This window comes from Octopus sinensis, linkage group LG10 (genome assembly GCF_006345805.1).
Source record: "Octopus sinensis linkage group LG10, ASM634580v1, whole genome shotgun sequence".
NCBI lineage: Eukaryota > Metazoa > Mollusca > Cephalopoda > Octopoda > Octopodidae > Octopus > Octopus sinensis.
In genome coordinates, this window is record NC_043006.1 from 2,279,601 (window position 1) to 2,290,696 (window position 11,096).

The 11,096-nt window shown below is 42.5% G+C and overlaps 1 long non-coding RNA gene across 1 annotated transcript in view; it reads right to left on the reverse strand.

The window, feature by feature from the left end:
* Positions 1-9,611, reverse strand: part of LOC118764943 — a 15,110-nt gene extending 5,499 nt beyond the window's left edge. Inside the window, exons 1-2 of the long non-coding RNA XR_005000783.1 lie at positions 9,601-9,611; positions 9,031-9,035 (exon numbers count right to left, since the gene is read on the reverse strand). This is a non-coding gene — a long non-coding RNA (uncharacterized LOC118764943). The remainder of the gene's footprint in view (positions 1-9,030; positions 9,036-9,600) is intronic.
* Between the last annotated feature and the right edge of the window lie 1,485 nt (positions 9,612-11,096).

Below are 11,096 nucleotides of genomic sequence, written 5' to 3' on the forward strand. Positions count from 1 at the left end.
GATGATCATATATATATATATATAGATATATATATATGTATATATATATATAAATGTATAAATGTAATAATGGAATGCTGAAAGGTAGCATCTACCTTGGAATTTTGTGGCTGAATATTATAAGTTGCTTAATCTGTTATTCTGCCGTACTCTTTTACTGATAAAACACGAGGTAACAAAAGATCCTCTATGCAGTTGCTTGACCTTGAAATAGCAGACAAATTCCCACAAATTACCCTCTACCACCTTGACAATATGACACACTAAATGTGTGTGTGTGTGTGTGTGTGGTAAGAAGCTAGCTTCCCAACCACATGGCTCTGGGTTCAGTCCCACTGCATGGCACCTTGGGCAAGTGCCTTCTGCTTTAGCCTCAGACTGACCAAAACTATGTGAGTTGATTTGGTAGATGGAAAATGAAAGAAGCCTGTCATATATATCATCATCATCATCATTGTCATCATCATTGTTTAATGTCTGTTTTCCATGCTGGCATGGGTTGGATGGTTCGACCGGGGTCTGGGAAGCCAGGAGGCTGCACCAGGCTCCAGTCTGATCTGGCAGTGTTTCTACAGTTTGATGCCCTTCCTAATGCCAACCACTCCGAGAGTGTAGTGGGTGCTTTTTACGTGCCACCTGCACAGGTGCCAGGCGAGGCTGGCAACAGCCACGGTCGGATTGGTGTATTTTATGTGCCACCGGCATGGAAGCCAGTCGAGGCGGCGCTGGCATCGGCCACGAGTCGGATAGTGCTTTTTACGTACCACCAGACCAGGAATCCTGGCTGGTTCAATTCGATTTCGATTTCGATTTCGCTTGCCCCAACATGTCTTCGCAAGCAAAGGGGGTTGGCATGGGTGCCAGTCGTATGGTTGGATTGGTGTATTTTACGTGCCACCGGCAATATATATTTATATTGAGGTAATCAGAGTAAGTGACAGAATACTTAAGATTAGAATAGTGCTTCATAATAGATTAGCAACCATTATATCGGCCTATGCCCCTCAGCCAGGGCTACCCGATGGACAGAAAGACAGTTTCTATGACACCCTACTGCAGACCACCTCATTGACGAACGACAGGGACCTTCTCTTTGTGGCTGGTGATTTCAATGGGCATGTTGGACGACATGCTGGGGGCTTCCATGGCGTACATGGAGGCTACGGTTATGGTTCCCGCAACGAGGAGGGAACCAGGCTGCTGGAGTTCTGCGATGCGAATAGTCTTATGGTCTGCAACACTAACTTCAGGAAACCAACAAGCCACCTGGTCACCTACCGATCGGGGCCGGCATACTAGCCAAATCGACTACATCCTTGCCAGAAAAAGGGAAAGATGGCTGCTTATAAATGCCAAAACCTTCCCATGCGAAGAATGCACCCCACAACATAGACTGGTAGTTAGTGACTTTAGGATCAGGACTAAGAGGGCGACTAGAAGACGACCGACATGGAGAAGAAGGGTCTGGAAGCTTAAAGACCCTGCGAATGGATAGAGATTTAGAGATATGTTACTTGAAGCCTTTGACGAAGTGGAAGGGGGTATAGCTACACATGGGGTAGAAGACAACTGGACGTTTCTGAGGGACAACCTGCTGAAAGCCGCTGACCAGATCTGTGGCTGGTGCAAAGTCCCCTTAAGACCCAAAATAACGTGGTGGTGGAACAATATTGTTGACAGGGCTATTAGACAAAAGAAACAGGCTTGGAAGGCCTGGAAGAACGGTGGTAGCAGGGAAGGGTATCAGACTGCCAGAAGGGAAGCTAGGAGACAGGTCTATCTAGCCAGAGGGGAAGCAGATAAGAGAAAATTTGCCAATGTCCTGCGCCGTGAGGATGAAAGACTTGAGGTATTTCGTGTTGCAAGACAGTGTGTGAGAGAGAATCGTGATGTGGTAGGAGAGAAATGTGTTCGCATGGAGGATGGTTCACTTGCGCTAAATGAGGATGCAAAGAGAGAAGCTTGGAGACGCCACTATGAAAGGTTGCTGAATGAGGAAAATGAATGGGATAAAGAGAGTCTGCCGAATGTTGACCCTACAGAGGGACCAGCTATCCGAGTTGATAGTTCCGTGGTAGCTAAGGCAATTAGAAGCATGAAGACAGGGAAAGCCCCAGGCCCATCAGGAATTACTGCAGAGATGCTCAAAATATCTGGCAGTGTCGGCTATAACCTAGTCACCCATATAGTCAACCAGGTGATACACGAAGGAGTCATACCCAATGACTGGTGCAGCAGCATACTAGTCAACTGCTACAAAGGTAAAGGTGATGCCCTAGATACAAATAATTACAGAGGTATCAATCTGTTGGATCAAGTAATGAAGGTTACGGAGAGGGTCATAGCCCAACTAATTAGAGAGAGAGTTAGTTTAGATGAGATGCAGTTTGGGTTCGTGCCAGGGAAAAGTACCACTGATGCTATATTCCTGGTAAGGCAGCTGCAGGAGAAATACCTAGCCAAAGATAAGCCCCTGTACCTGGCTTTCGTTGACATGGAGAAAGCTTTTGATAGGGTCCCCCGATCCCTTATCTGGTGGTCAATGAGGAAACTAGGGATAGATGAATGGCTGGTGAGGACTGTGCAAGCCATGTACAGAGATGCCGTAAGTAAGGTTAGGGTTGGCAACATGTACACAGAAGAATTCAAAGTAGAGGTTGGGGTCCACCAGGATTCAGTACTCAGCCCCCTCCTATTTATCATAGTACTCCAGGCAATTACGGAGGAATTCAAGACAGGCTGTCCCTGGGAGCTCCTCTATGCTGACGACCTTGCTCTTATTGCTGAGTCACTATCAGAACTGGAGGAGAAGTTCCAGGTGTGGAAGGAGGGTTTAGAATCAAGGGGCCTTAGAGTCAACCTAGCTAAAACCAAAGTACTAATAAGTAGGAAGGTAGACAATCCACAAATGTCTTCAGGAAGATGGCCCTGCTCGATCTGTAGAAAAGGTGTAGGTAGAAACTCTATAAGATGTACCCAGTGTAAGCTATGGACACATAAGAGGTGCAGCAATGTCAAAGGTAGGCTAACTGGGAAGATAGTTTTTGTATGTGGCAGATGCTCGGGAACATTAACCTCCGAAAATCTGCAGAAAACAACTTCCGTCACTTTCCAGGGGGAAAAACTAGAAGTACTTGATAGCTTCCGTTATCTAGGTGACCAAGTCAGTAGTGGGGGTGGGTGCGCTGAAAGTGTAACTGCTAGAATAAGAATAGCCTGGGCAAAGTTTAGGGAGCTCTTACCTCTGCTGGTGACTAAAGGCCTCTCGTCAGAGTAAAAGGCAGACTGTATGATGCGTGTGTACGAACAGCCATGCTACATGGCAGCGAAACATGGGCCGTGACTGCTGAGGACATGCGTAAGCTCGTGAGGAATGAAGCCAGTATGCTCCGATGGATGTGTAATGTCAGTGTACATACTCGACAGAGCGTTAGCACCTTGAGAGAAATGTTGTACCTAAGAAGCATCAGTTGTGGTGTGCAAGAGAGACGATTGCGCTGGTATGGTCATGTGGCGAGAATGGATGAAGACAGGTGTGTGAGAAAGTGCCAATCCCTAGCAGTTGAGGGAACCCGTGGAAGAAGTAGACCAGGAAAACCTGGGACGAGGTGGTGAAGCACGACCTTCGAACTTTAGGCCTCACTGAGGAAATGACCAGCGACCGAGACCTTTGGAAATATTCTGTACGTGAGAAGACCAGGCAGGACAAGTGAGCCCAGCCCACTTATGAATGCCTTTCCTCCCTTGGACACAAAGACCTGTTGAGGCAAGCGAAGTCGATATAGAACCTCATCCGACGACAGACACCCATGCCAACCCCCCCATGCTTGCGAAGACATGTTGGGGCAAGCGAAATCGAATCGAAATCGAAATCGAAACCGAATTGAACCAGCCAGGATCCCTGGCCTGGTGGTACGTAAAAAGCACTATCCGACTCGTGGCCGTGGCACGTAAAATACTCCAATGCGACCGTACGACAGGCACCCATGCCAACCCCCTTTGCTTGTGAAGACATGTTGGGGCAAGCGAAATCGAAATCGAATTGAACCAGCCAAGATCCCTGGTCTGGTGGTACGTAAAAAGCACTATCCGACTCGTGGCCGTGGAACGTAAAATACTCCAATGCGACCGTACGACAGGCACCCATGCCAACCCCCTTTGCTTGTGAAGACATGTTGGGGCAAGCGAAATCGAAATCGAATTGAACCAGCCAGGATCCCTGGTCTGGTGGTACGTAAAAAGCACTATCCGACTCGTGGCCGATGCCAGCACCGCCTCGACTGGCTTCCGTGCCGGTGGCACATAAAATACACCAATCTGACCGTGGTGTGCAGGTGGCACGTAAAAAGCACCCACTACACTCACGGAGTGGTTGGCGTTAGGAAGGGCATCCAGCTGTAGAAACATTGCCAGATTAGACTGGAGCCTGGTGCAGCCTTCTGGCTTCCCAGAACCCCGGTCGAACCGTCCAACCCATGCTAGCATGGAGAACGGACGTTAAACGATGATGATGATGATGATGATATATATATATATATATATATATATATTTATGTGTGAGTGTTTGTTTCCCTGCCATCACTTGAAAACTGATGTTGGTGTGCTTATATCCCTGTAACTTAGCAGTTCAGCAAAGGAAACTGATAGAATAAGTACTAGACTTACAAAGAATAAGTCCTGGGATTGATTTCTTTGACTAAAAAACCCTTTAAGATGGTGCTCCAGCATGGTTGCAGTCAAATGACTGAAACAAGCAAAAGTAAAAAAGAATAACAGAATATATATATAAAAACAAAACTGAAAAATGGAAATTTTTTTGGTAATATTTATTCTCTGTTACACGTGTTTTGTTTTCTAATGGGAATCACAAAGATCTACATGTTATATCGACATGTAAGAATATTTTATTATACATCATAATTATTATAAACTTTTCTGTTCTATGATTTCTCTAATAGGAAATTCTGTACATGTGTATATAACATGTAAATCACTGTGATCCCTATTAGAAAATGAAACACATGTAATGGAGAATAGATAATTCAAAAAGATTTCTGTTTTCCTGTTTTGTTTATTCAACAACTCTGCAAATAATATTTCCATAAGCCCCAATTTTAATGTGTATTTTGATTTACATTCAACAATAATAATGGATACATATTGGTTGTAATAATGGAATAAGCAGATGTGCTTCAAGAGCAAACAGCTGGGATTTACCCAACAGATGAGGTGGTGAAGCATGATCTTCAAACTTTGAGCCTCACTGAGGCAATGCTAAGTGACTGAGACCTTTGGCAATATGACATGCTTGAGAAGACCCGTCAAGCCAAGTGGAATCGTAGTTGTGACCATTGCTGGTGTCACGTAACTGGCAAATAAAAAGCACCTTCTGAGCACTGGGCCACACAGAGGCAATGACAAATGACCGAGACCTTCAGCAATATGCTGTGCTTGAGAAGAAGACCCATCAAGCCAAGTGAAATCATAGTCGTGGCAGATATTGGTGTCACACAACTGGCACCCATGCTGGTGGCACGTAAAAGCACCTATTACACTCTCGGAGTGGCAGGAAAGGCATCCAACCATAGAAACCATGCCAGATCACACTGGAGTCTAGTGCAGTCCATCAGCTTACTAGCCCTGGTCAAACCATCCAACTCATGCCAGCATGGACAACGGATGCTAAACGATGATGATGATGAAGATCTATACAATATATATATACATATATACATACACACACACACACACATGCTTTATTAATAAAGATGTAAAGACATCACAAGAACTGTCACTCAGAGTTTCACATTCCCACATATGATCGTCGTCACTGTTTAATGTCCACTTTCCATGCTGGCATGGGTTGGACAGTTTGACTGAAGGCTGGCAAGCCAGAAGGTTGCTCTAGGCTCCACTCCGATCTGACAAAGTTTCTACAGATGGATGCCCTTCCTAACATCAACCACTCCGAGTGTGTAGGGTCAGTCAGGCGGCACTTGCAATGACCATGCTCGAATGGTGCTTTTTACGTGCCACCAGAATGGGAGCCAGTCAGACAGTAATGGCAATGATCATGCTTGAATGGTGCCTTTTATGTGCCACTGGCATGGGACCATTCAGGCAGCACTGATATTGACCATGCTCAAATGGTGCTTTTTATGTGCCACCAGCACAGGTGCCAATCAAGCGGTACTGTCATTGGACATGACTATGACTTGCTTCAACAGGTCTTTGCAAGTGCCGTTTATTGCCCAATGATTGAAGGGCACTCTTAAATGGGCTGGTTGTGCAGCACCGGCATAGGCCATGCTTATGGTCTCACTTGGCTTGCCGGGTCTTCTCAAGCACAGGTCTTCCTGTGTCTACCTCTTCCACAGGTTACCCCTACTTCTAGGGTGTGACACTTTTTCACACAGCTGTCCTCATCCATACGTAACACATGACCAAACTAGTGCAGTCGTCTCTCTTGCACACCACATTTGATGCTTCTTATGTTCAACTTTTTTCTCAGGGTACTTGAGTATGAACACTGATATTGCACATCCAGCACAGTATACTAGCTTTATTCCTTGTAAACTTACACATGTCCTCAGCATTCATGGCCAATGTTTCACTGCTATGTAGCATGGCTGTACACACACATGTGTCATACAGTCTACCTTCTACTCTGAGCAAAGGCCCTTTGTCACCAGAGGTAAGAGCTCTCTGAACTTTGCCCAGGCTATTCTTATTCTAGCAGCTATGATCTCATAGCAACCATCCCTGCTACTGACTTGGTCCCCTAGGTAATGAAAGCTATCAACTACATGTAGTTGCTCCTTAGCATTTGCCACACACAAAAGGAGTGTTATTGCTCCTTAGCATTTGCCACACACAAAAACTATCTTCCCAGTTAGCCTTCCTTTGATATTGCTTACACTGGGTTTATATATATATATATATATACACATATATTTATATCTATGTATCTATATCTATATATATATAATTAATAAAAAAATGGAGAAAAAGACAAGCAAAAACAACAGCGCAAGGATGTGGTACATGCAAAGTATTAATAAGACACTTGAAGAAGGAAAGACAGGCTGTTTTACATTTCAATCAAAGCTCTTCTTCAGAAACAGGAAACAGAGGAAAGTCCAAGAGAAAAGGAAGACAGATGAAACAAATCGCCAACAGTCCATACATGCTAATATCAAACTGGGAGAATGAATACTTAACACTGCACAGGTGGATAAATATTCTTTATTTGTGAGTTAACAAGACTACCAATGGTTTCATGTCAGGAGGAATCTCCCAACAATTATCAAGTCTGTCACATGGGAATGTTAATACTTGTCTCCATCTTGTGGTCCTAGTACTAAACTCATCTAAGAGGGAGACAAGTACCAACGTTCCCATGTGATAGGCTTCATAATTGCTGAGAGATTTTTTACTACATGAAACCATCGGTAGCCTTGTTAAGCCAATAAAGTATAGATATATGTGTGTGTGTGTGTGTGTGTGTGTGTGTGTGTGTGTGTGTGTGTGTGTGTGTGTGTGTGTGTGTGTGTGTGTGTATACACCATTTATCAGGACCCCCAAACCACTTTCAATACTAGAAGATGCAACAGCTAAGGGAATTTGATTCTGCTGGCAGACTGTAGCAAGAAGTAAATTCATTAGGAATGTCTTTCCTGTACCACCAGGAGCATCCAAAAAGAAAACCCCACCTCATTCATGTTTGAATGCATCAATGATTGTATTATATGCATACCTTTGCAATTGTTAAAGTTGAGGCTCATTTTCTGTGACAAACTGTGCCAGAGCATCTAAATTACAGGAAGTTTCTCAGAGGATTTCATGGCACAAATTCTGTTGCTGTCTGTTGTTAATGGCAATCCATACTCATTTAGATCTTTCCCTCCCAAATGATGGAGTTTATTCGGAAGCAGTATCAAAGTCTCTTTGAGAATATAGTCATTTAATTGAAGGTTGAGGTTTGGATTCTCCCTTTACGCATGATTGAGAACATCTTCGCTTAGTTCATGCTTGGGATTCTCCCATAGCTGTTTTGGATTCAACAAGCCACATGTGTGAAGCAAATAAATTCCTCAGCTGAGTTGGAGAACTTGAAACGGTAGCTTCAGTTAACGTGTCAGCCCAGTGAGAATCAGTTTCTAACGGTCCTTGTCTGTGACATTATTCACAATAAGTTTCACATAGTTGACCATCAACCATTAACCATTCTAAGATCTTGAAAAGACTTTGGTCCTCTAACCACATGGAATAACATGTGAAGAGAATAGCATTGAAAGTTGTTCGGATGTACAGTATAGACCCTTCCGGGTGCATCATCTTTCTTAACGCCCGGCCATCCTTCAACATCTCTTCCTCTTGACCTCCTCTTGACCTCCTCTTGACCTCCTCTTATCAGTTTTAATCCATGTGTAGAAGTTTGGGACTTGTTGGAAGAGTAATGTTGCAGCAAAAGAGTCCTGATGAGAAAGTTCTAAGAAAGCAGTAAGTGTTGTTTCTGGAGGAGTTTGCATTTTCTGCAAAACCTCTTTTACCCTTTTACTTGTTTCAGTCATTTGACTGTGGCCATGCTGGAGCACCGCCTTTAGTTGAACAAATCAACCCCAGGTCTTATTCTTTATAAGTTTAGTACTTATTCTATTAGTCTCTTTTGCCGAACCGCTAAGTTACGGGGACGCAAACACACCAGCATCAGTTGTCAACTGATGTTGGGTGACAAACACAGACACACAAACGTATACACACATATACATATATAATTATATATACATATATACGACGGGCTTCTTTCAGTTTCTGTCTACCAAATCCACTCACAAGGCTTTGGTCAGCCCGAGGCTATAGTAGAAGACATTTGCCCAAGGTGCCATGCAGTGGAGCTGAACCCAGAACCATGTGGTTGATAAGCAAGCTACTTACCACACAGCCACTCCTGCTGAGGATTTTGAGGATTAAAGATTAAAGATTAAAGATTACATGCTGCCCATTTTCTAAACGTATGGCAAGATGAACTACTGCTGGACACCTTTCATGAATTGGAAAATTGAAAAGTCTCCATGCTGCCTCATTGCTGCTAATATATCAAGCCATCTGGTCACATGTTCGCTCATCATTTTTATCTGGATGTTTTAGCCCAATCATTGCCATATCAGATCCCTTGTTTATATACTTACAGACATATTTGATTGATTTGACAGAATTGCAAAATTCCACATTGATGTGCTCATTGAAAGTTTTGCACAGTATTGGACAGTGTGGAACAATCCCCCTGTTATCAATTTCTAACTGACAGTTCTGTCGTACTCCAATGCTTGCTCTGAATCCTTCCTGGCACGGTGCATGACATCTGTAGAGCAGATAACCATCATATCCTATTTGAGCTTCATCTAAAAACTGCTTTGGATAGTATTTGATGCACTTACCATCCACCATATAAATAGAATTGAAATTCATTGTACCACACAGATCATGAACCATCTGTGTTTTTTATAGTTTCAAATAGTTCTGGGTTTCTTTCTGGGTCTGGTAATTCAGCACTAATGATGGTATCAATTTGGTTGAGATGAATTTTTTTTGTGTAACCAAAACAGCAGAAGGCCTCTCTTTTACCATTCAATAGTGTACATATGACAAATAGTTGGTCCAAAAATGGCAATGTTTGTGTTGGTGATTAGATAAACCATTTTCATAACTTTTTGATGAAACATTCTTGCAATAATATTATGTCGATGACAGGGTTCTTGACGTGGAAGAAAGTTGGGTTTTATTTCTTCCCATTGAGGGTTGCAAGTGAAGGTGACAAAAATATCCGGTTTTCCATATGTCCTGACCTATGTCATATAAACCCTGTGTTAATTTGTGCATATATCGAGGACCACCTGTGAATAATGATGGGAGGATTATAAGATGTCCAATGTTTTGAATATCACCATCTGCTCTGAAAGCATCTTGAAGATGGACATAATTTTCAGCCCTTAACTGTTTTTGATTGTCACAAATGTATAAGAGACACTCACTCTCAACGTTAGCATAGGTATCAACCAGGTATTACTGAAGTAGATTACGATATGCGTAACTGATTTGATTGTTCCAGTCCTAACATCAGTCAGTAAGAATAGAAGTCATTTGACGTCACCTTTTTTGTTTGTAATTGGCTTACCTGTTGCAAGTTGAATCTATGGAATATTGAAATTTTACCCATTTTGTCCATTCCACAGAATAAGAGAATACTGGAGAGCATCATAAGAGGAACAAGTCTCTGAAACACATTTAATGTTATCTTGAGCACGAATGAGAATATCACGATTGTCATGGGGATCACCTACCATAAGGATGGCTACTTCATTTGATGTAGGCTCATTAAAACGATGTACATGTTGATGATGAGGTTGTTTGTCAGCGGGGATAACTATTTGGTAATCACCTTGAGGTTGTTGTTCAATAACTGTTTTAGAGGCTTGAACCAGGGCATTGTCTTCTTGTAACATACTTTGCAATTGGTGAACAATATTTATATCCAAATTTCTGAAGTTTTGACACCTCCTTTGGGTTTGTTGCCCTACATCACTCATAAAGTAAATTTGGAGGAATTTTGGTTGTTCATTTGTAGGTAACAAGGAACCAATGAGGTGATAGACATCTCACCTTCTCTGTTGAGACTCTTGCCTTTGGTTTTCTGGAATGATTACATCTTTCCTTTGGTGGCATATTTTTTTAATATTGTAACCAAAAAAATCATGAATATAGAAAAAGTATACATCAATCTTTATTTTTGTAAGCAGTTGTATGTATATAGTATGTCTGTATTTTTTGTATGCACTGTAAATTAATGAAATATAAGCACATGTATGAAACTGTTGATTTAATGGTAAATGCCGCAATAATTGTTACAGAGAGACAAAGAATTTTATATTTTACCTTGCAACTGCCACAATGATTATTAACTGGTAATGGAACAGTAAATGTGTATTGCTTTAATGGAAATGAAAATAAAATTTTGTATTGACACTGGGCAGCCTGCACATCACACATGTCAGTCGTCAGTTATGTATGTGTAGATGTGTGTGTATGTGTTTAAT